The 19,376-nt window shown below is 57.1% G+C and overlaps 1 protein-coding gene and 1 long non-coding RNA gene across 4 annotated transcripts in view; one reads left to right on the top strand and one right to left on the bottom strand.

Moving 5' to 3' along the window:
* The window catches only part of LOC123836817 (uncharacterized), a 93,511-nt gene extending 86,328 nt beyond the window's left edge, over positions 1–7,183 (bottom strand). For 2 of the 3 annotated variants that reach the window (XR_010413851.1, XM_054505642.2), the window contains exon 1: positions 6,706–6,844. The gene's annotated coding sequence lies outside the window, so the exon portion shown is untranslated. Of the gene's footprint in view, positions 1–6,705 lie in introns of all 3 variants that reach the window. The other variant, XR_010413850.1, reaches the window with a different exon arrangement.
* A 30-nt stretch (positions 7,184–7,213) lies between these two features.
* Positions 7,214–17,476, top strand: LOC123836818 (uncharacterized). The gene is made up of 6 exons (XR_006789078.3): positions 7,214–8,023; positions 9,267–9,444; positions 9,521–9,639; positions 13,373–13,713; positions 13,986–14,474; positions 17,326–17,476. It is a non-coding gene; the product is annotated as an uncharacterized LOC123836818 (long non-coding RNA).
* Positions 17,477–19,376: the final 1,900 nt, after the last annotated feature.

Genomic DNA, 19,376 nt, shown 5'->3' on the forward strand with positions numbered 1-19,376 from the left:
AGGGAGAAGCAGACTCCCCGCCGAGCAGGGAGCCCGATGCGGGACTCGATCCCGGGACTCCAGGATCATGACCCGAGCCGAAGGCAGTCGCTTAACCGACTGAGCCACCCAGGCACCCACAAGTTGCAGTTTAAAAAGGAAAGCTATGACACCTATCATGTGATCATACTGTTTATGGGGTGAATTGTGCCCGCTAAAATTTCGGGCACCTAGAATGCGACCTCATTAGGAAATAGGATCACTGAAGATCAGCTTGATTAAGATGAGGCCGTAGAGGGGCAAGGTGGGCCTCTGCCTCGGTATCATGGGCATCCTGAGAAACGGGGAGATTTGGACACAGACACACATGGGGACACCCTGAGGAGAGGAGGCAGAGATCGGGGTGATGGCGCCACAGCCCAAGAGCATCACAGGCGCCCGCACACCCCAGAAGCTAGCCAGAGGCCTGGAACGGATTTGGCCCCAGAAGGAACCAAGCTGGCCATGCCTGGCCCCCCGACGTGTGGCCCCCAGAACAGTGAGACGGGACATTTCTGTTGCTGACGCCACCTAGTCCGTGGGATTTGGTTATGGCAGCCCCAGGAAATTGGTATAACACCCATCCCTGAAATTCAGGCATTTCTATCAATTTCACAGGGGAAAATATTTTAAAAATCATAGAATATTCTGAGTCAAATTTTGACCGGAGAGCTAGTGCTGTGAAAGCCACTCACTTAAGGAAGGCGAAATCTGAATTCTGAGGGGAAGAGAGTGAATAAGACCTCACATGAAGAAAACCGCGGGGCCGCCTGTGAGTTCGCCAGACGGCTGGCCGTGGAGTCGGCCCGATGGGGGGGCTGCGCGAGGCTGGCCGGGAAAGCCATGCCGCCGAGCAGCAGGACCGCAGCACGGCCCGGGGGGACGACTGGCCGCCGTCCGGCCCGGTGCGGAGCGGGGCGGCTCCCGGGAACACAGGCGCATTGTGTCCGGAGACGGGTTTACTCCCTGTGACGGCGCTAAAGGCTGTGAAGGTTTCTGTTCGGGGCCTGTGGGTCTCGGACGGGTGCTGAGCCAAGGAGGAGCTCCATCTTTGCTCCACCTGCCTGTCCTGCCAGGAGAGCCTGGCCCCATGACGGTGTCTGTCCCCACCACATTCCGGTGGTTAAGGAGAGCGCCCTGTGGCTGGCCGCCCTCGAAGACAGGCCGGGTGGGGACCCCACGGGCCAGCGGCTCCCTGCCTCCCACGGCAAACCACGCCAACGTTGCTCAGGCTGAGGCCGGGGGACGTTCCAGTGTGAGGCTACACATGCTGGTCTCTGTCCCCTGCGGGCCTCAGGTCTCCCACGTCAGGTGCTAGGCCTTCCGCACCTGCTCCAAGTCGGCCGCTCTGTCTACACAGAGGCCATCCGGCTTGCCTCTTGCCCTAGGACTCCGATGCCCCTTCCACTGTCACCTGGGACACCTGCGGTCTGACACTGCACCAGGTGTCCCCTCCCAGACCACACCTGCTCTGCATCCTGCACTGCGTCCCTTCCGATGCCGGCCCTTGGCTCTCTGCCTCCACCCCTTGTGTCAGGCTCCTCCCGTCCTCCCCCCACCAGCCTGGACTCACTCCAGGCCCCATCGCTTCGTTGTTCTCTGCCCCATTATCGATGCCCATTGTTCTCTCGCTGACACTTGCAGCACAGCCCAACCCTGGGTCGACCCCCCGAACCCCGCCGTCTCCAGCGCAGCGGGGGTATCACAACGGCTGGGTCAATGGTCTCCAGCCAAACTAGAGCTCCTGCTGCCCAAATCCACTCTATGCAGAGGCCAGTTCGAATGTCCTCTCTCCTCTTAGATTGCTGACCGCACACCCTCAGCTGGTAATGTGACCTCACTTCTGTCCCCCCGCAGAGGCTTCAGGACACCAAGCCCACCTGTCTCCTGCTCTGACACCTGTGTTCTCCTCCAGCCCCCATCAGGGCACAGGTGTGTGATTTGGGGCCCTGGTCACAGCCCCCAGCCTAGAAAGGCCCTGTGTTTTCTGTTCCAGTTCATAGCTCCGGGGTTATTTTTGTTATTTAGTTTGGGGTCATCTCCTTGGGTGCATGAGCCCAACCTCACAGAATAGTGCGTAAGTCCATCCACACGAGAGCGCTGTGAACAGGCAGCTGCTGCAGATGCCTGAAGGGGGATCGCAGAACCGAAGAGCTCTTGTGTAATGGGGCCCCATTCCCAGGCTTCGGGCACGGCCGGCCGGCCCTGCTGAACCCTCCCCCCGGCTCCTGCACAGGGGCCGCTCAGGGAAAGCAGCACCTGAGCAGAGAGCCTGGGGAGCAGGGAAAGACCCCGAGAAGAGCCAGTCTGGTAAAGCAGCCCTCGGAATGCTCCCGGGGAGGGGGGGCAGCACTCCGACACAGACCGTGGCCCGGGTTAGGGGATTCGCCCCTGGGGCACCTGGCAGAAGTTAACCACGTGGTGGGCAAGCAAAGCCTCAGCATCTGCGGTGGGCGCTTCACAATGAACTAACTGCAGAGCTTCTGGGTCTTTGCTGTGGTCCCCATGCGGACGGGGGCTTCCAGGCATTACCTTTGGGAAGCATGGTTTAGGGCATTAGCAGAAGCTAACTGAAGACTTCAGCTCCCTTGTGTGTCAGGCTTCTGTCATGGGCTCGCTCCACACTAGCTTCTGTCCAGGCCTGGCTGAGCCGTGCTGCAGGGGGGGGCTGCCTACCAGCGCACACACTCTCCCCCCGGGGGGCTGCAGGCTTCCGGTGCAAGGTCTCAGCGTGGGAAACCCCTGAAGTGTGGACAGGGTCCTGCCCAGAGGAGCCGGCGCCAGACCCCCACGCAGCGTGAGGGCACGGGAGGTCAGGGCCTGGGTCCCTGCCCAGGACGTTGTTCTTTGCACTAAGTTGAAGACCACCCTTGTGCGCTGGAGGGGTGCCTGCTGGAGAGGCAGGTCCAGGCCACACAACGTCATTGGGCTCCAAGCTTCACCTCGTCCAGGGTGGGAGCGTGCACATAGGTGCCCAGGCCGGGTGTGGTCAAACCATCCTGAGCTCCCAGCAACACGGAGGGCACAGGCCGGCTGGCGCAAAGGAAAGATGAGAGCGCAAAGTACATGCCCCCGGAACAGCCTGGCTCCCGGCCAGTGCTTGGTGATGGTCCGCCCCGAGCCGAGCCCAGAGAAAGAGAGCAGCTCCCAGCCGGCCTCCCCCACGCAGCCCACCCTCCTGCTTTAGCGCACACGACCTTTAACGCAGCGCTCCGCAGTCGGGCCCCAGCCAGTGCCTGCTGGGCCACCCAGCCCGGGCAAGTTCACGACCCGCCAGAGACCCTGACCCTCCGTGCGGGCTGCCGCAGCTGGTTTCACCGGGGCCCGCAGGGGAGGCTCCCGGTCGCCCGAGAGCGGCACCCAGACAGCGGCCCGGCTCGGCTGATGGCCCGCGGGCCTCAGCCCTGCTCCCTCGGCTGACAGCACTTGCAGTTCTCTGCCGAGGAAACGAGCTTCTACCTTCAGGAGCTGTGTTTTGTCCCTGGCAACCAACACTCAGATTTTCATCCCAACTGCACTACTTACAGGAAAATAGTCTTCCGTGACGAGGTGCCCAGTAAAAGTATTAGGAGTATTTTTTTGAAGCCTAGTTGTAGATCTGCTTTATTGGCTTGTTTGCTTACTTCTGCAAGGCTATTGGAAAGGCTACTGCCCAATGAGCTGCCTCAAGTCTTTCATTAAAAGAAAAAAAATAGAATCATGTTAAATTTTCTTTGTCTTCTCTGCTTTAGTATATGACAAATCTTTTATTAGTGTTTTTTCATTCTTTTAAAAATTTTTTTATTTCTTTTTATGTTTTTAAGTAATCTCTACACCCAATATGGGGCTCGAACTCATGACCCCGAGATCAAGAGTCGCACGTTCTACTGACTGAGCCCGCCAGGCACCCCTAGTTTTGTTTTTTTTTATCCTCAGTTTTTACTTGATTTATTTTTAAGTTTAAATTTTCTTTTTATTTGAGTGTAGTGGACACACGATGTTTACATTAGTTTCAGGTTCACTGGTAGTGATTCGACATGTCCACACGTTAAGCTCCGCTCACCACAACCCTCTGTCCCCACAGAGCACTATCTCAATACCATTCACTATATTCCATAGGCTCTTACTCCCGTGACTTTTTCAAAACCATTCTAAGTATTATGCTATTTTTCTATGTGACTGAATACTAAATAATCCCTTTTTCCCCTGTAATTAGCATCTTTGAAAAAAATTTGAGTATGTAATTTATGAATTTTAAGGTTTAGGAGCTAAGTTCATGGAATAGTAGAGTCATTTTTTACAATAGTGGCTATTATGCATGGAAATGTTGGAAATTGTGTGACTCGTGTGTGTGTGTCCCAAAAGCTGCAATCTAAGAGAGTTCCAGTTCTCACTTCGCTACTGTCTCTTCGGTGGCCCCTGGCTCTGACTCTGCGTTGGCAGAATGCCACGAGCTTGCAGACTCCCTGGGGGTTTCCGTGGCAGCGGAGTCCAGAGCCCCGAGACCCAGTGCTGTGAGCCAGTATTCCACTCTCCAAAACCTCTGCAAAGCTAACTTCCTGTGCACGGCACTGTCTGCAGCGCCCAACACGCCCAGCGGGAGGAAACCATGCCACCAAGGTCACTTTTGCATCAAAGGACATTGCAGACTGCTGCAGACTCAGAGCCTGCCAGCCAGCCTGCTGCTGTCGAAACTCGGGGAGGGAAATGGCAGCCGTGTGTGTGTGTGTGTGCAAGTACGTGTGAGAGCGTGAGTGTGTGATAGTGAGTGAGTGAGGGTGTGAGAGTTTGTGTATGTGAGAGAGTGTGTTTGAGAGAACAAGCATATGAGTGTAAGTGTCTGAGAGTGAGAGAGGGTGTGAGTGAGAGTTTGTAGGTTGTAAGAGAGTATGTGACTGTGTGTGAGAGAACGTGAGGGTGTGTGTGAGTGAGTGTGAGAGTGTGTGCATGTGTGAGTGTGTCAATGTGTGAGTACATGTGCATGAGAACGTGTGTGAGTGACAGGGTGTGTGAGTGTGTGTCAGGTGTGACTGTGTGAGAGCGTGAGGGTGTATGTGAGTGTGAGAGTGTGTGTGTGCGTGTGAGTGTGAGTATATGTGTGTGAGTGACAGGGTATGTGTGTGAGAGAGAACGTGAGGGTTGTGTGCGTGTGTGTGTCAGAGTGTGTGAGTACATGTGCATGAGAACGTGTGTGAGTGACAGGGTGTGTGTGTGTGAGGTGTGACTGTGTGTGAGAGAGCGTGAGGGTGTGAGTGTGAGAGTGTGTGGGTGAGTGTGCATGTGAGTGTGAGTATATGTGAGTGACAGGGTTGTGAGAGTGTGTGAGGTGTGACTGTGTGTGAGAGCGTGAGGGGTGTGCGAGTGTGCGTGTGAGTGTGCGTGAGTGTGAGTATATGTGTGTGACAGGGTTGTGAGAGTGTGTGAGGTGTGACTGTGTGTGAGAGCGTGAGGGGTGTGCGAGTGAGTGTGAGAGTGTGCGTGTGAGTGTGCGTGTGAGTATATGTGTGTGACAGGGTTGTGAGAGTGTGTGAGGTGTGACTGTGTGTGAGAGCGTGAGGGGTGTGCGAGTGAGTGTGAGAGTGTGCGTGTGAGTGTGCGTGTGAGTGTGAGTATATGTGTGTGACAGGGTTGTGAGAGTGTGTGAGGTGTGACTGTGTGTGAGAGCGTGAGGGGTGTGCGAGTGAGTGTGAGAGTGTGCGTGTGAGTGTGCGTGTGAGTGTGAGTATATGTGTGTGACAGGGTTGTGAGAGTGTGTGAGGTGTGACTGTGTGTGAGAGCGTGAGGGGTGTGCGAGTGAGTGTGAGAGTGTGCGTGTGAGTGTGAGTATATGTGTGTGACAGGGTTGTGAGAGTGTGTGAGGTGTGACTGTGTGAGAGAGCATGAGGGGGTATGTGTGAGAGTGTGTGCATGTGTGTGTCAGAGTGTGTGAGTACATGTGCAGGAGAACGTGTGTGTGTGACGGTGTGTGAGAGCGTGAGGGGTGTGTGAGTGAGTGTGCGAGTGTGCGTGCGTGTGAGTGTGCGTGTGAGTGTATGTGTGTGACAGGGTTGTGAGAGTGTGTGAGGTGTGACTTGTGAGGGGGTGTGTGTGCATGTGTGAGTGTGTCAGAGTGTGTGAGTACATGTGCATCAGAACGTGTGTGAGTGACCGGGTGTGTGAGAGTGTGAGGTGTGACTGTGTGTGAGAGCGTGAGGGGTGTGCGAGTGAGTGTGAGAGTGTGCGTGTGAGTGTATGTGTGTGACAGGGTGTGTGAGTGTGTGAGGTGTGACTGTGTGAGAGAGCATGAGGGGTGTGTGAGTGTGGCTGTGAGAGAGCGTGAGGGGTGTGCGAGTGAGTGTGAGAGTGTGTGCGCGTGTGACCGAGAGAAGAGGGAGCGCGGGCAGGGAGCAACGAGCGCACGGGGAACGCGGGCGGCGCGTGGGGGGCGCGTCACTCGGTCGAGCCCGGAGCCCGCGGCGCCTGCTCGCCCCGCTGCCGCAGGGGCCTCCGGCGCGGCCTTTCCCGGCGTCCTCGTTCCCCCATCGCAAGCTGACGACACACGCTGGGGGCGCGCCTTGCCTCCGTTTCCGGCGGGCGCCGGGCCCACTTCCTGCCGGTGGCCGCGGCCCGCATGGCCGGGGGGGGCGGGGACCCGGCAAGGCGCCTCTCCTTCGCCCCCCGCCCCGCGAAAAGTGAGGTCAGGGCCGTGCAGCTGCTGCTCGAACTCACCGGGGAGCTTGTTCTCCCGAAGGGAGACGCCGTTGTTGGCGGTTTCGTTTGCCGCCCCCGAATGCAGCTCGTGCCGCGCGGCGCAGCCTCTTGTTTCGTTTGGGGCGAGTCTCCGGAGCCTGGCGTCCGTCCGTCCGTCCCTGCGGACTGTCCGTCCGTCGCATCCGCCTCTGCCGCCGCCCTCGGCAGCGGGAGGCCAGGCGCGACCGCCGGCCGACGGGCGCCCCGCGCGGGCCGGGCCGTGAGCCCGAAGCGGAGACGGACACGCGGCCGGCCGGGCGTCCAGGCTCCCGTCTGGCGGGGACGCGGGCAAAGATGGCCGGCGGCCCGCGTCGCACACTCAGCCTCGGGGAGGAGCGGAGAGAGGCCGAGAGGAGGGAGGACGGCGGAGGAGGAGGAGCGCGCAGAACGGGGCTCCTCGAGTTTGCTCCTTTGCCATAGCGCGTTTCTTCGCGGTTTTTTCCCCGGCAAGCGGCTATATGGCGGCCGTGGGCCCGTCCTCAGTCGCCCTGCTGCGTATTTCCCGCGGCTCAGAGGCTTGTAGCCCGAAGTGTAAAAATAGAAAGTGTCTAAATTACATAAGCTCAGCTTTGGAAACAAAAAAAGGGGAACTGGAGGGCGTTTCTAGAGACAGACTCTTTTTAGAGATTTATCGACTGGGCGCCCGGGTGGCTCAGTCGGTTGGGCGACTGCCTGCGGCTCGGGTCATGATCCTGGAGTCCCGGGATCGAGCCCCGCGTCGGGCTCCCTGCTCGGCGGGGAGTCTGCTTCCCCCTCTGCCCTCTTCCCTCTTGTGCTGTCTCTCACTCTCTCAAATAAATCAAGTCTTTAAAAAAAAAAAAAAAGAAGAAGAAGAAAGTGAGAAGACGGGGGCGCCTGGGTGGCTCAGTCGGTTAGGCGACTGCCCTCGGCTCAGGTCGTGATCCTGGAGTCCCTGGATCGAGCCCCGCGTCGGGCTCCCTGCTCGGCGGGGGGTCTGCTTCTCCCTCTGACCCTCCCCCCTCTCCTGCTCTCTCTCTCCCCCATTCTCTCTCTCAGATAAATAAATAAAATCTAAAAAAAAAAGACTTATGGACCGATTCAGAGGGAGCGTGAGCAGGGCGGGGGCCGGGCCGAGGCAGGGGGCCTCCCCCGCCTTACGCTTCCCGCCGCCGGCGGGTCACAGGGTCGGTCAGCGGGGACGCCAGCGTCCCTGACCGCAGGCGGAGAGAAAACGCGGCGACGTACTCGGCGACGCGGGAGTCACGGGAGAGATCCCCGCGGGCAGGCAAGGGGCGCGGTTCCAGGACACGTCTTGCTTCGGACACTCGCCGGCCAGGTGTGGTGTCTCCTACCGCGGGTCGCGCGGGGTCTGGGGGCCGCGGCGCGGGAAGGAAAGCGGGAGGCAGAGGCCCTGCCCGCAGGCACGCAGGTGGGGCGGGGGCAGCTTCGCGGACGGCTGGCTGCTCGCCTGCGCCGGGCGGCCCGACCCAGCGAGCCCCCCGTGCCCCGGGCCGCCGAGCCCGGGGGCCCCCAGGCCCGCAGCCGCGCTGGCAGCCCCGCGCCACCCCGGGCCGAGGGATGCGGTCCGCTCCAGACGAGCGCGGTTACGTGAGGCTCCTGTCTGGAGGGGCGGGTGGCCGGAGCACACGGACGCTCCCGTCCCCTGGGGACCGCCTGAGCCCCGTTTCGGGAGCGGGCAGCAGACTCAGGAGGGGCTCCCACGCCTCGGTGATGGGCGACGAGGCCCACGAGGTGGCACGCGCCGGGCCCTCTGCTCGACCCCAGAGAAGGCCGCGGAGGCAGACACCGCGTGGGGACCGGGTGTGGCCCCCGGAGGAGCCTCGGGGTTCTGTGCAGACCCCGCTTCCTCTCTGCTGGCTCTCTGCACCGGACCTCTCCGTCACCGAGGCAAGTCAACCGAAATGCTTAGGGACACAAGTGGTGAAGGTAAAGGAAATTGGTTGGTTGTTTTGTTTAAGATTTTATTTATTTATTTGACAGAGGGAGACAGAGCGAGAGAGGGAACAAGCAGGGGGAGTGGGAGAGGGAGAAGCAGGCTCCCCGCCGAGCAGGGAGCCCGATGCGGGGCTCCATCCCAGGACCCCGGGATCGTGACCCAAGCCGAAGGCAGACACTTAACGACTGAGCCACCCAGGCACCCCTGGACCCAGCAATTCTTATTTATTTATTTATTTGACAGAGGGAGACACAGCGAGAGAGGGAACACAAGCAGGGGGAGTGGGAGAGGGAGAAGCAGGCTTCCCACCAAGCAGGGAGCCCGATGCGGGGCTCCATCCCAGGACCCTGGGATCATGACCCGAGCCCAAGGCAGACACCCAACGACTGAGCCACCCAGGCGCCCCACAGAAACTTATTAAGAAAACCACACGCTACAGCAAAACCTAGTGTTCTCTAAATCCGTTCTATTTTTTCCATCAAATATTTAGCCCCTTTTAGACTAGAATGGGAATAATAATTAGCAAACAACCAATCTTAAAAATGGGCAAAGACGAGAACAGAGAGTGCGTCAGAGATGGTACTGGGATAAAGATGGTGCTCGACCGTATCCATCATTACAGGGGAGAAAATCAAAACCCCAGTGAGATCTCCCACGGACCTGCAGGAAGAGCTCGAATTCAGCACGTGACCACACCGAGCATGGGCAGGATGGGGAGCAGCTAAAGCCCCATCCGCTGACGGTGAGAACGTCAAACAGCGTGAGCACTTGGGAGGCCAGTTTCACCGTTTCTCCAACAGGTAATCATGCGTTTACCAGTGACCCCATTTCCATGCCTAGGGGTTTACCCAAGACGAATGATATGTGCACACACAGTCTTGTGTAGGTGTGCATATGGCAGCCTCATTTGTGAGAGCCCGAAGCTGGAAACAGCCCCGACGTCCACGGAGTGTGGTGGAGCCATCCGATGGGACAGAGCCCAGCAGCAGAGCAGAGTAAGTTCTGCATACGCACTGCACCTACCACAAGGCTGATTCTCGCAGAGGAAAAGGAAACAGACCCAAAGGCACGCATAGTGGAGAGTCGCCTGCATAGACGTCTAGAAAACACAACCTAACAGATCAGTGGTTGCTTCTGGATGAGGAGGAAAGGGAGGAGGCAGAAAAGGCCGGGGCGGGGGGGGGGGGGGGGGGCGGAAATATACAAAGGGACAGGGACATTTGGGGGCGGATGGGCTCATCCACTATTTTGAATATGGTGATGGCTTCACAGGTGGATACACAGGCCAGACTTACGAAGTACATGGGTTTATGTATGTGCGGCTCGTTGCATGTCAAGGACACCTCAGAAAGCTATGAAGCAGACAGAATCCTCATTTGCCTCTGCAAGCCCCCGGCCACTGTCAACCACCTTATTCTCTCTAAAGATGGCATTTGTCCCCATCGCCTTGCCACCCCTGTGACCTGATTTCCACCGAAACCACTCCTGTGAGGGCCATTGATCACCTGCCGAGCGTGAGCCTGTGAGCCCGTGAGCCCGAGGTCCCCGTCCCTCGGCCCCCAGCCGATGGCCACTCTCCCTCTCTTTCGCTGCCTACGTCTTACAAGCTCTCTGCGGCCCTTTGGTTCTTGTCCTACGCCTTCCTCGGGGGTCTCAGCCTCTCCTTCCGCGCTGCCCCAGGTTGCCGATGGCTCCATGTCCCTATCTGCACCCTGACCTCTGTTCCAACTCCACATCCTATCCAACAAGGCCACAAACCTGCCCAGTCTCCTCTCCGGAGATTCACCTCCCTACGTCCCGTATCTTGAGCCGTGTCACACCATCCTCTGGATCTGAGAGCCGGATCTGATACATCTCCCTTGCAGCAACAACCAGTCACAGGTCTCTGAGGCCTGACCCTGCAGACGGTCCTCACCCCCAGTCACTGCTCTGTGTGCCAGGCTGCCTGCATCCCGGCTCTCGGCCTGTCCACCCCAGCTTTGCCCTGGCCTCCCGCTTGCCACACCTCCAGCGGACCAGCCGTGCCTCTGAAAGGCAGATCTAGTCCCTCTCCACCCCTTACAAATCCTCCTGAGGCAGCCAGGGCTCACCGTGTGTGAGAAGCATCTGGGTGGATGGTTCAGAAGACCCGCCCAACCTCATATGCCAGAGAGCCGGCCTCGGCCACTCTGAAGTGGACTCGGGAATGGATAACCTAACAAAATCCTGGGTGCAGATGGTTTGATTTGGGGATGCCTGTCACTGGGTGCAGATGGTTTGATTTGGGGAATGGATAACCTAACAAAATCCTGGGTGCAGATGGTTTGATTTGGGGATGCCTGTCACTGGGTGCAGATGGTTTGATTTGGGGAATGGATAACCTAACAAAATCCTGGGTGCAGATGGTTTGATTTGGGGATGCCTGTCACTGGGTGCAGATGGTTTGATTTGGGGAATGGATAACCTAAAAAAAATCCTGGGTGCAGATGGTTTGATTTGGGGATGCCTGTCACTTGGAGCATGTTACAGGCTGAAGCCGGGGATGCCCTCCACACCGTGCACCGCCCATGACAGCCCCACCCCCGCCCCACCGCTGAGCCTCTCCAGTCCAGGGTGTCAGTGTCGTGGAGGATGAGGCTCCGTCTCCCTCCAGCACACACAAAGCCCGGTGTGCCCGGCCCTCCTAACCTCCCAGTGTGATGCCCCCAGAGAGGAGACATCCAACGGGTCCTAGTAGCCTGCCACTCTGCTCTAGATCCACTTGCTGCCTCCCCTCCCAACGCTGGGTCTCCAGCTGCTTGCAGCTGGTGCAGGACCTATGCCTGCCCACTCAGAATCTTCTGCCTGGATATGATTTCGGGGTGAGGGGTGGGGCTCGGAGCACATGGTGGCTTCGATGGGGTCGGGCAGTGAGCAGCCCCATGGGGCCTTGGTACTGGTGGCTTTGGGTGACTCCTCATTGTGACTTTGGCCACACCTGGTCCCTTGCTCCACTCCCCTTCCCACAACACGCTCTCTAGACTCCTCGTGGTGTTGCAGGTGACTCAATAGTCTTCCGATCAGTTCCTTTTTTTTTTTTTTTGCTTAAGTTTTTTAAGAGTCTAACTGGCTCCATCCTTACTATGTGTCTAGCACTAGAGAGAACTCAAAAAATATTTGTTGGAACAAATATGGTGACTAAGAGGGAAAGGAAAAAGGACATATGGTAACATAAAACCAGGGAAACAGCGAGATGGCCTTCACCTTTCCGGAGGTCACCATAGTGTCATGCACGGGCAGGACGTTTGTGGGCAGAAAATACACAGTCTGCCTCTGGGCACCACATGGCCTTCGTGGAGTTAACCGAGTATTTTCCAAAGCAGTCCGAAAACAGGGAGATGATGTCATCAGTGGTGAATGGCGTAGCGCTCACAACCCGGCACTGGGACCAAACCCCCCAAGCCCACACTTGTTACACACATGAACGCCACCTCTAGTAAGCCAGAGAGTAAACCGAGCGCTACGTAAAACTAATCGTTTTAACCGAAAACAACAAAGAAGAAAGATAAATCAGGTTTAATGATAGAAATAAAGCAAAGCCTGAACAGAAGGTTCAGTGCAAATATGTGTTGTGCAAACAGCTCATTTGGGTCAGTTCTCCTGTCCAACTTGTCAGGATGTGAGCCGAGTCTCCTAATCATGAAAAAGCGTATGTGGAAGATTCTAAACGTTACACACAGGTGCAGACACACACAGACACCCTCTGAGAGGCAAACCTCTCTCTAGAACCATGACACTCGGTGCAAGCACCACACGAGCACAGAACTTGGCAGTAAGGGTTTAGGACTTTCACAGCAAAGCGAACAGAGTCATTTAATATCTGTTGGATCTAATAATTGAGAAAGTCGGCTTGTATTTTGGATGTCTATTTTATTTCACTAAAAATGTGATCGCAGACAGAAAGAAATATGATCCTTAACTGCAGATCATTGGAGAAGCAAAGAAAATATGTAAAATAATGGACTGATCTATGGAAGCGATAGTTTGTGGAAAATCGGCCTGATCACGATTTCACTTCGAACACAACCGTGGTTAGGTTGCTCTGCCTCAAACGGAGGAACGGAGATGGGGCCAAGCTCCCCGTGCTGGAGTGAATGCTTTCTTCACGACGTTCTGTTGCTCCTCCCTCCTGAAGGCTCAGCCCAAAGCCACGGAGACTACATCCGAGGAGCAGAAGCCCCAGGAACTAGTCAGGGAATATTGTCCTCCCACTGCCCCGTACTGACTTGCCCCCTGGGATTTCCACGTGGAGCCTGGTGGGACTTTGGAGGGTGTCCCTTGGGGAAGGTGGAGTCTATTTTGCACGTCAAAGGAAGAGAGGAGCCAGTGTGATCAGGAGGGGAGATTATGTTGCACTGCTGTATTTATTCCTAGTGTTCACTGCCTGTCTTTCCCGGCCTGTCCCGAGGGACAACTGCCCCCACCCTGTGGCATCAGGCTGGGGCTGGGCCAGCAGGTGCTCGAGAACTGTCAAGAGCCGTCACATGGTTTCTCCATGGACCTTTCCCCTCTAACCAGAGGGAAAACCCTAAGAATGGGTCCTGGGTGAGGAGGGGCCCTGACAGGAAGCCTGGCCTGGAGCTGACATGACATAGAAGCCACTGGATGGGGTTGGGGTAGGGGGGTCGTCAGCACAGCACAAGCATACCCAGCTGAAACCCTCCACCCCGGGAAGAAAGGTCTAATTCTCTTTGCTGTTGCTGTTTGCAGATGTATTCACACTGAACCCACTAAAAACAAGAAGGCAAACATTGTGCCACATTTTGGCCTGTATTGTGATGTAGGAACGAGAAGAAAATGAAAGCCTGTGGTCTGGTGAGGTCCGAGAGGTGGGGCTCATCGTTCCAGCCAGATGGCGCTGGGCCCCGCCTCTCCTGCGGGGGAATCGGTCTGCTTGCTGATAAAGCACAGCCTGGGAAGTCACACTGCAGAAACGACGCAGCGTCAGGAGCCCACGCAGGAAGAGCCCTGGACTGAGGATGAGCAGGTGAAACCGGGCAGAAGGAGCTGAAGGCTGAGCCGGGCAAGAGTCAGGCGCTTCAGTCCGCCAGGTAGGCCAAGGTGGGCGCGAGCAGCGGGGGTCGGCCGGAGGTGAGGGAGTTGTGTGCACGGCACCCAGGTCTCCCTGGAACAGAGCGCCTGGATGCCACTCTGCCTCCACCTCTGCAGAGAGAAGGGGGGGTAGGCAGACGCGGCTCGTGTGGCTGGAGGGCCAGGTGGCTGGACGTGGCTCCCACCGTGTCCTGGCTCAATGTCAGAGGTACAGACACGGGTTGTCCCACGTTCGAAGAGTTCACATGCACACAGAAACCATATAACCTAGTAGGTGCCATCATGAGCATCGCTGGAAGATCCCTGGAGGCGTGGAGGTAGCAGGTCCTGGCCGCAGTGTGCTCGGAGACTGGACGTCACCCTCGAGGGCGACAACGAGGAGAAGGAGGAAGAGAGCAGGGAGGGACGAGGACAAGGATTCCGGACTGTGCCCTCAAAGCTTCGGCTCATTGAGAGGAATCCCAGAGGCCCAGAACACATGTCACGTGTCAATTTCTGGATCTGCCACCGAGGACCGTGGGCTCCGAGTCTGCAGTGAGGGACTGAGGCTCTCAGCTGGCTGGTGAATCTGGCTGCCTGGAACCAGACTCCCCACGCAGTCCTGCAGTTCTCTCTATGAGCAGGAAGGACAAGATGCTGTAGAGGGTTCCCTGATGGCTGGATGTCCGTGTGACTCCCCGAAGGCTCAATACAGCTGCAGTTTGATAGGAATGAGGGGGACCAGAAGGCTCCTGAAACTAAGGAACAGCTTCTTTTGCAGGTAGGAGGCACTTTGTGACGAAGGTGAGTTAGTCCTAGTCCTTGTGCCAAAGGTACCCTTGCATGGATGCATGGTTCTTGGACTGTGCCTAGGCCCCCTGGGGAGCTCGTGGGACACATTCCTGACCCCACACCAAGGATTTGCCATCAACTCTGGCTGCACGTGAGGAACACCAGGGAGTGTTATTAAAAACACCTAAGTCAGAGGCCCCACTCCTGGACCGTCTGATTTACTTGGTCAGGGCGGGACCCCCCTCAGGGTTTTCAAAGCTCACATGCAAGGCTGAGACCCACCTGTGTAGGGTGGGATGGGCACGGGCAGGCCTGGGAGCCGTCCGAAGCACAAGGGTGAGACCCTGGAGGGAGGAAGGATGAATTTGGTGGCTAAGTGAGCAGAGGATCGCCAGGGCTTTCTTACCCACAGGAAAGCAGCAGGAAGAAGTGGTCCAGGACCAGCGCTGGGCCCCCGGTTTAGACAGTGAGGGGCCGGCAACACAACGTTGCTCATGACAAAGGTGGGGTGGGTTTGTGGGCGAGAGTGGGAGTGGCGTTTATGCCCTCGTAGGCCCCTGGTCCTGGCGTGCCCTCGCACAACCTCACGCCTGGCCGAGGATCTCCCATCCTCCCCGAGAGCCCTGGAACACATCTCTTCTCTGAGAACAGAATCAGCTGTGGCACACGGGGCCTAGTTACCCCCTGGAACCTCACTTCCAGGGTCCAAAGCCGGCCTCTCTCCCCCGTTCAAGGGTGAATTCCAGCAGGACCAGGACGAGTCTGACTCTTCTTCCGTCACTGGGTCCCAGCTCAGCATCTGGCGTACGGGGGCATCTGTGTGTGTCTGTCACACGGTGGGAAGACATTGCTTCCCGTTTCAAGGGTCTTGGGATGTAAGAGTGGGGAAGTCCCAAGGACGGTTTGAAGCTAGGTTTAAACCGTGTGGTAGTGCACAGAAGAGGAAGTGATAGACGTGCTTCCTGGCGTCCCCGCAGCAGGTGCTCAGAAGGGCAGGTGGGCGGAGGAGGGGAGACTGAGCGGGCCCTGGAGGACCCGGTCGGTGGAGCAGAAGGAGAAGAGCTGCTCCGGCCGGGAATATCGTGAGCAGAGGCAGGACAGAAGGAGAGGAGGCCGAGTGCTCGCTGGGACCAGGACGGCTGAGGGTCACTGGCAGGCGGGACGGGCCAGGGGCTCCAGGGAACAGACGGAAGGTCAGCTCGGGCATGGCCTGGGGTAGCAAAAGGGCCCCTGTGCTGTTGTTGGAGCTTGTCGAGCAAGGCCCCAGGAGCTTCCTTCCCCTGGCACGCGCGGTGGCCTCCAGCTCTCCTGGCCTGTGGTCACCAGCAGCAAAGTGCTTGGCAGGACCAGCCCCGCGGGGCCGGCTATGGCCCATACGCTCGGGACTGCACCACTCTGCTCCCTGGGCCTGGAAACGCCACTTGGTCTTGCCTCTGTCTCCATCAGAGAAGGGCCTTCTCCCCACGGCCTCCCGGATTGGGTCTAGAGTGGCAGAAACACAGGCTGGGGCCAGGTGACCCCTTCCCTGCCATCCTCACCAGAGAAACCGCACTTTCTCTTGACCCCAGCTGCAGTCTGAGGTCTCCTGCCCTTGCACAGGGCTGACCCCTGCTCGGGGCCTCTGAGGGAGCTCAGCGACTTCCCTGGCCCCATCTTGTGGTGCCTTCCAGGCGGTGGTAGCCAATTCTATTCTGACCGCGGCCTCCCTGCCCATCCCTGGTTTCTGGCTGCCCGCCTCACACACACACACACACACGGCTCCCATGGGAGCCGGCAGGGGCCCCGCTGGTAGAGTCCCAAGCTCCCCGAAGGCTCTGTCCCCAGCCCACAGCGGTCAGGAAATATTCGCATCCCTTACCCCAGCTCTGCAGTACCTGCTCTTCAGTCCACCTGGGGCCCAAGAGCCACTGAGCCTCACCCTTGGGTTTTCAGGCAGGAGCCAGGTGGGGCCGGGCACCTACCCAGGGGAGCTCGGGAGGCCCCCTCCCCAAACTTATGATCAGACCCAGCTCCATCGTGGAGCTCCAACAACAGGACACCAACAACCACCCCCAAACGAACCTCCCAGTCACCACCTCACTGAGCCTGAGAACTTCGTCTTGGGTGGGAGATCAAGAACCATGAGATGGTGTTCAGCCATCTTCTTGGACAGTTCCCTCTCCAGAAGAGGATACCTATGGTCTCTGGGGGCCTTGGTTGGAACTTTATAACTGCCAGCTCACAGGCCAAGCTGCAGGCTCCCTGGGCACTCTGCATCATGTGACCGGCGGCCCCAGAGATCCTGAGGGTCTGCACATACACACACACAGACATTTCAGGTCAGAGGAAGGGGCCATTTGGCTTGGGGATGGTGGTTCCAGGCCCCCATCCTCAGGAGCACCCACAATCTCCCAGAGAGGGCTGGGGGCCCAGCATCACTGCGGGGAAGAAGCGGTAAGAGGGTTAGAACTGAAAGGGGCTAGGGGTCCTCTAGTCTTCCACAGATGACAAAACTGACCCAAGTTCACAGTTAGTGACACTCAGGTCACCGGGGCCACATCTGACAAGGGCCAATTCTAGAATGCCAAAGACAGCAGATACTGCTCTAGGGTGTTCTTTTCTCTTCTCCCCCAACTTTTACACCGCTCCCCACCCTTCATTCTCACCTAACACCTGCTAACCTCTGGACACTTCTCACCAGCTTGGGAGGGTTGTCGCCAAAGCTCCATGGGAGCGCTGGGTTTCTCAGTTTGAGTAGGACGTTCAGAGGTGTCGCATGATTACATGCGGGGTTTTACAAACCCACAAGTTGTAACAGCTGTAATTGTATTAAATAAACACGGACATTTTGTCTCGTTCAGCCCAACAGCTTGGGAAGCAGAAACCATCAGCTGCATCATCAAGCCTTAGGTCTCTGGACCAGTAAGTACCACATTCCCTGCCACGGCCAGCCCCGTGCGGCCCAAGCACTCACTGACTCCTGAGTCACCCTGGACTCCATACACCTGTTTCCCAGCCCAAATCTGATCTGATGAGAGACCAGTCATGAAGATAGTCCTGAATAAATGAAGAGGGAAAGCAAGGTGGGAACTCAGTTCCTCTGTGGCCGGGTAGCCGCCATCTGACCTGTTGGTGAGAGTGGCCTGGTGCACAGCAACCCAGGAGAGAAGGCCATGTGCTCTTTCCACGTGGCCTAGAAGAGGCTCGTCACCTGTTGTGGAGACTGAGGGCCAAATCAGGACGGGTGTCTGCTGAGGACAACTTCTGCCGAGTGTGAAAGAGCACACCGGCAGGGCAGTGGTCCCAGCGGAAGCCACCTGTCCCACCTTCCTCGCTGCAATCCACACTGGGACCACGGCAGGTGGAAGGGCGGCCCGCACACTCACGTTTTCCTCTGCAGACATGGTTCGTCGTGGGCAGTCTCCCGGAAGAGAGGGCAGGGGCCCCAGAAAGTCTGATGTGCAATTTTACTTGATTGCTGCCTCTTCTTCAGCCCTGCCAGGAAAACATTTATGAATAGCGCGTCTGCCTTTGATGATGAAGGAGCTGGAATGGTCCTCGAGGGAAGCCCTAGAGAGCGGGAAGGCCCCGCAGGGTCTTCTCAGGTGCTCCTCCAGCAGTGGGGGTGGGTCCCTCATGGTCACAAGGCCTGGCCTGTGGCCTTGGAGCCCAATGGGACCAACTGTCCAGACCTGGGGCTCTACCTCCAGCACGGTCTCCTGGCAAGATGAGAGGAGCGTGGGAAAGCAGGAGGCCCCATGGCCGTGTCTACACAGTCCCCACCAAAGTAGAGGAGCCAGATACCTCCCCTGCATGTCTGACTCGGACGTTTGTCCACAGCCTGGTGCTCTCCAGGGACCGCTGCCTGCCTGGCTCTGGATTCCAGTGACCTCACGTGTGCATGGAATCAGGAAGCCATCGCCTTGGGACCCCTGGCTACATACCCTTAAGGGCTCATCCCATCCATACCCCGAACCATCCGGAGACAACTTGGCTCTGTCCAGTTCCATAAAGTGTGGGGTGTTGTCCCCCGCATCTTGGAGAAGGTTCACGTTCAGGAAAGCCAAGAGGCCGCTCCCGCCGTTAGTCACGCCAGGAATTCACATTTCTCCAGAACTCCTTCCAGCCCTCCATCACAGGGAAGATGTGATGCTCTCTTGGGACCTATATTTGCAAGGTTTCTCTTCTAAATGACGAGGAGGAAAGAAACAGAATTCACAAGGATTTTAAGTTGCTGTGCTTGTGGTATATTTAAATAATCGGTCCGTGCAGCTGGGGTGCAGGAAGTAAGTTTTTAGTCACAGGTTCCTGACTCTGACCACAGAGCTGTGTTTTGGCTTCATTTTGTTATTAACTCTCCAGGGACAGCCAGGGTCCAACACAGAAGAGCTCTTAACTCAGCTGAGAAGGAAAAAAAACATTTAATGGTGCTGCCATTTAAAAGCCATTTTAATGACCAAAAAAAAAAAAAAAAAAAAAAACCTCTACATTATCAGCAAGAGTATATAAGAATGTAATAAATCTCCTTTCTTCCTGAGGCTTTGTCATGAAAATTGGAGGGGTATCACAATCCACTCTCATTGTTAGCTTTATTCTTGCAAAATAAATAGAAAACATCCAAAAGACAGCAAACAATGTAATGTTTGTTTTTCCCCAGTGGTATTTTACATAAAGTGGCTTTACAGGCCTGCCAGGCAATTTTAGGCGATTTTAATCTCCACTAATTCCCTCGAGAAACAATCAGGCCAGCGTCCAGCCTGAGCCAGCCCCGGAGCCCAGGTGGCCTCACAGTGAGGCTGGTCCTCCCAGCATCCCTGCTCCACTGCCCCAGTGGTCTTTGTCTCTACTCGCCCCACCAACCCAGGCTTGACTCCCCTCGCCATGAGCCCCATGCTCTGGCACAGCTCCTGCT

The sequence above is a fragment of the Mirounga angustirostris genome, unplaced genomic scaffold (genome assembly GCF_029215605.1).
Source record: "Mirounga angustirostris isolate CCGP_5_RB_7025 unplaced genomic scaffold, mMirAng1.0.hap1 SCAF_8, whole genome shotgun sequence".
Lineage (NCBI taxonomy): Eukaryota > Metazoa > Chordata > Mammalia > Carnivora > Phocidae > Mirounga > Mirounga angustirostris.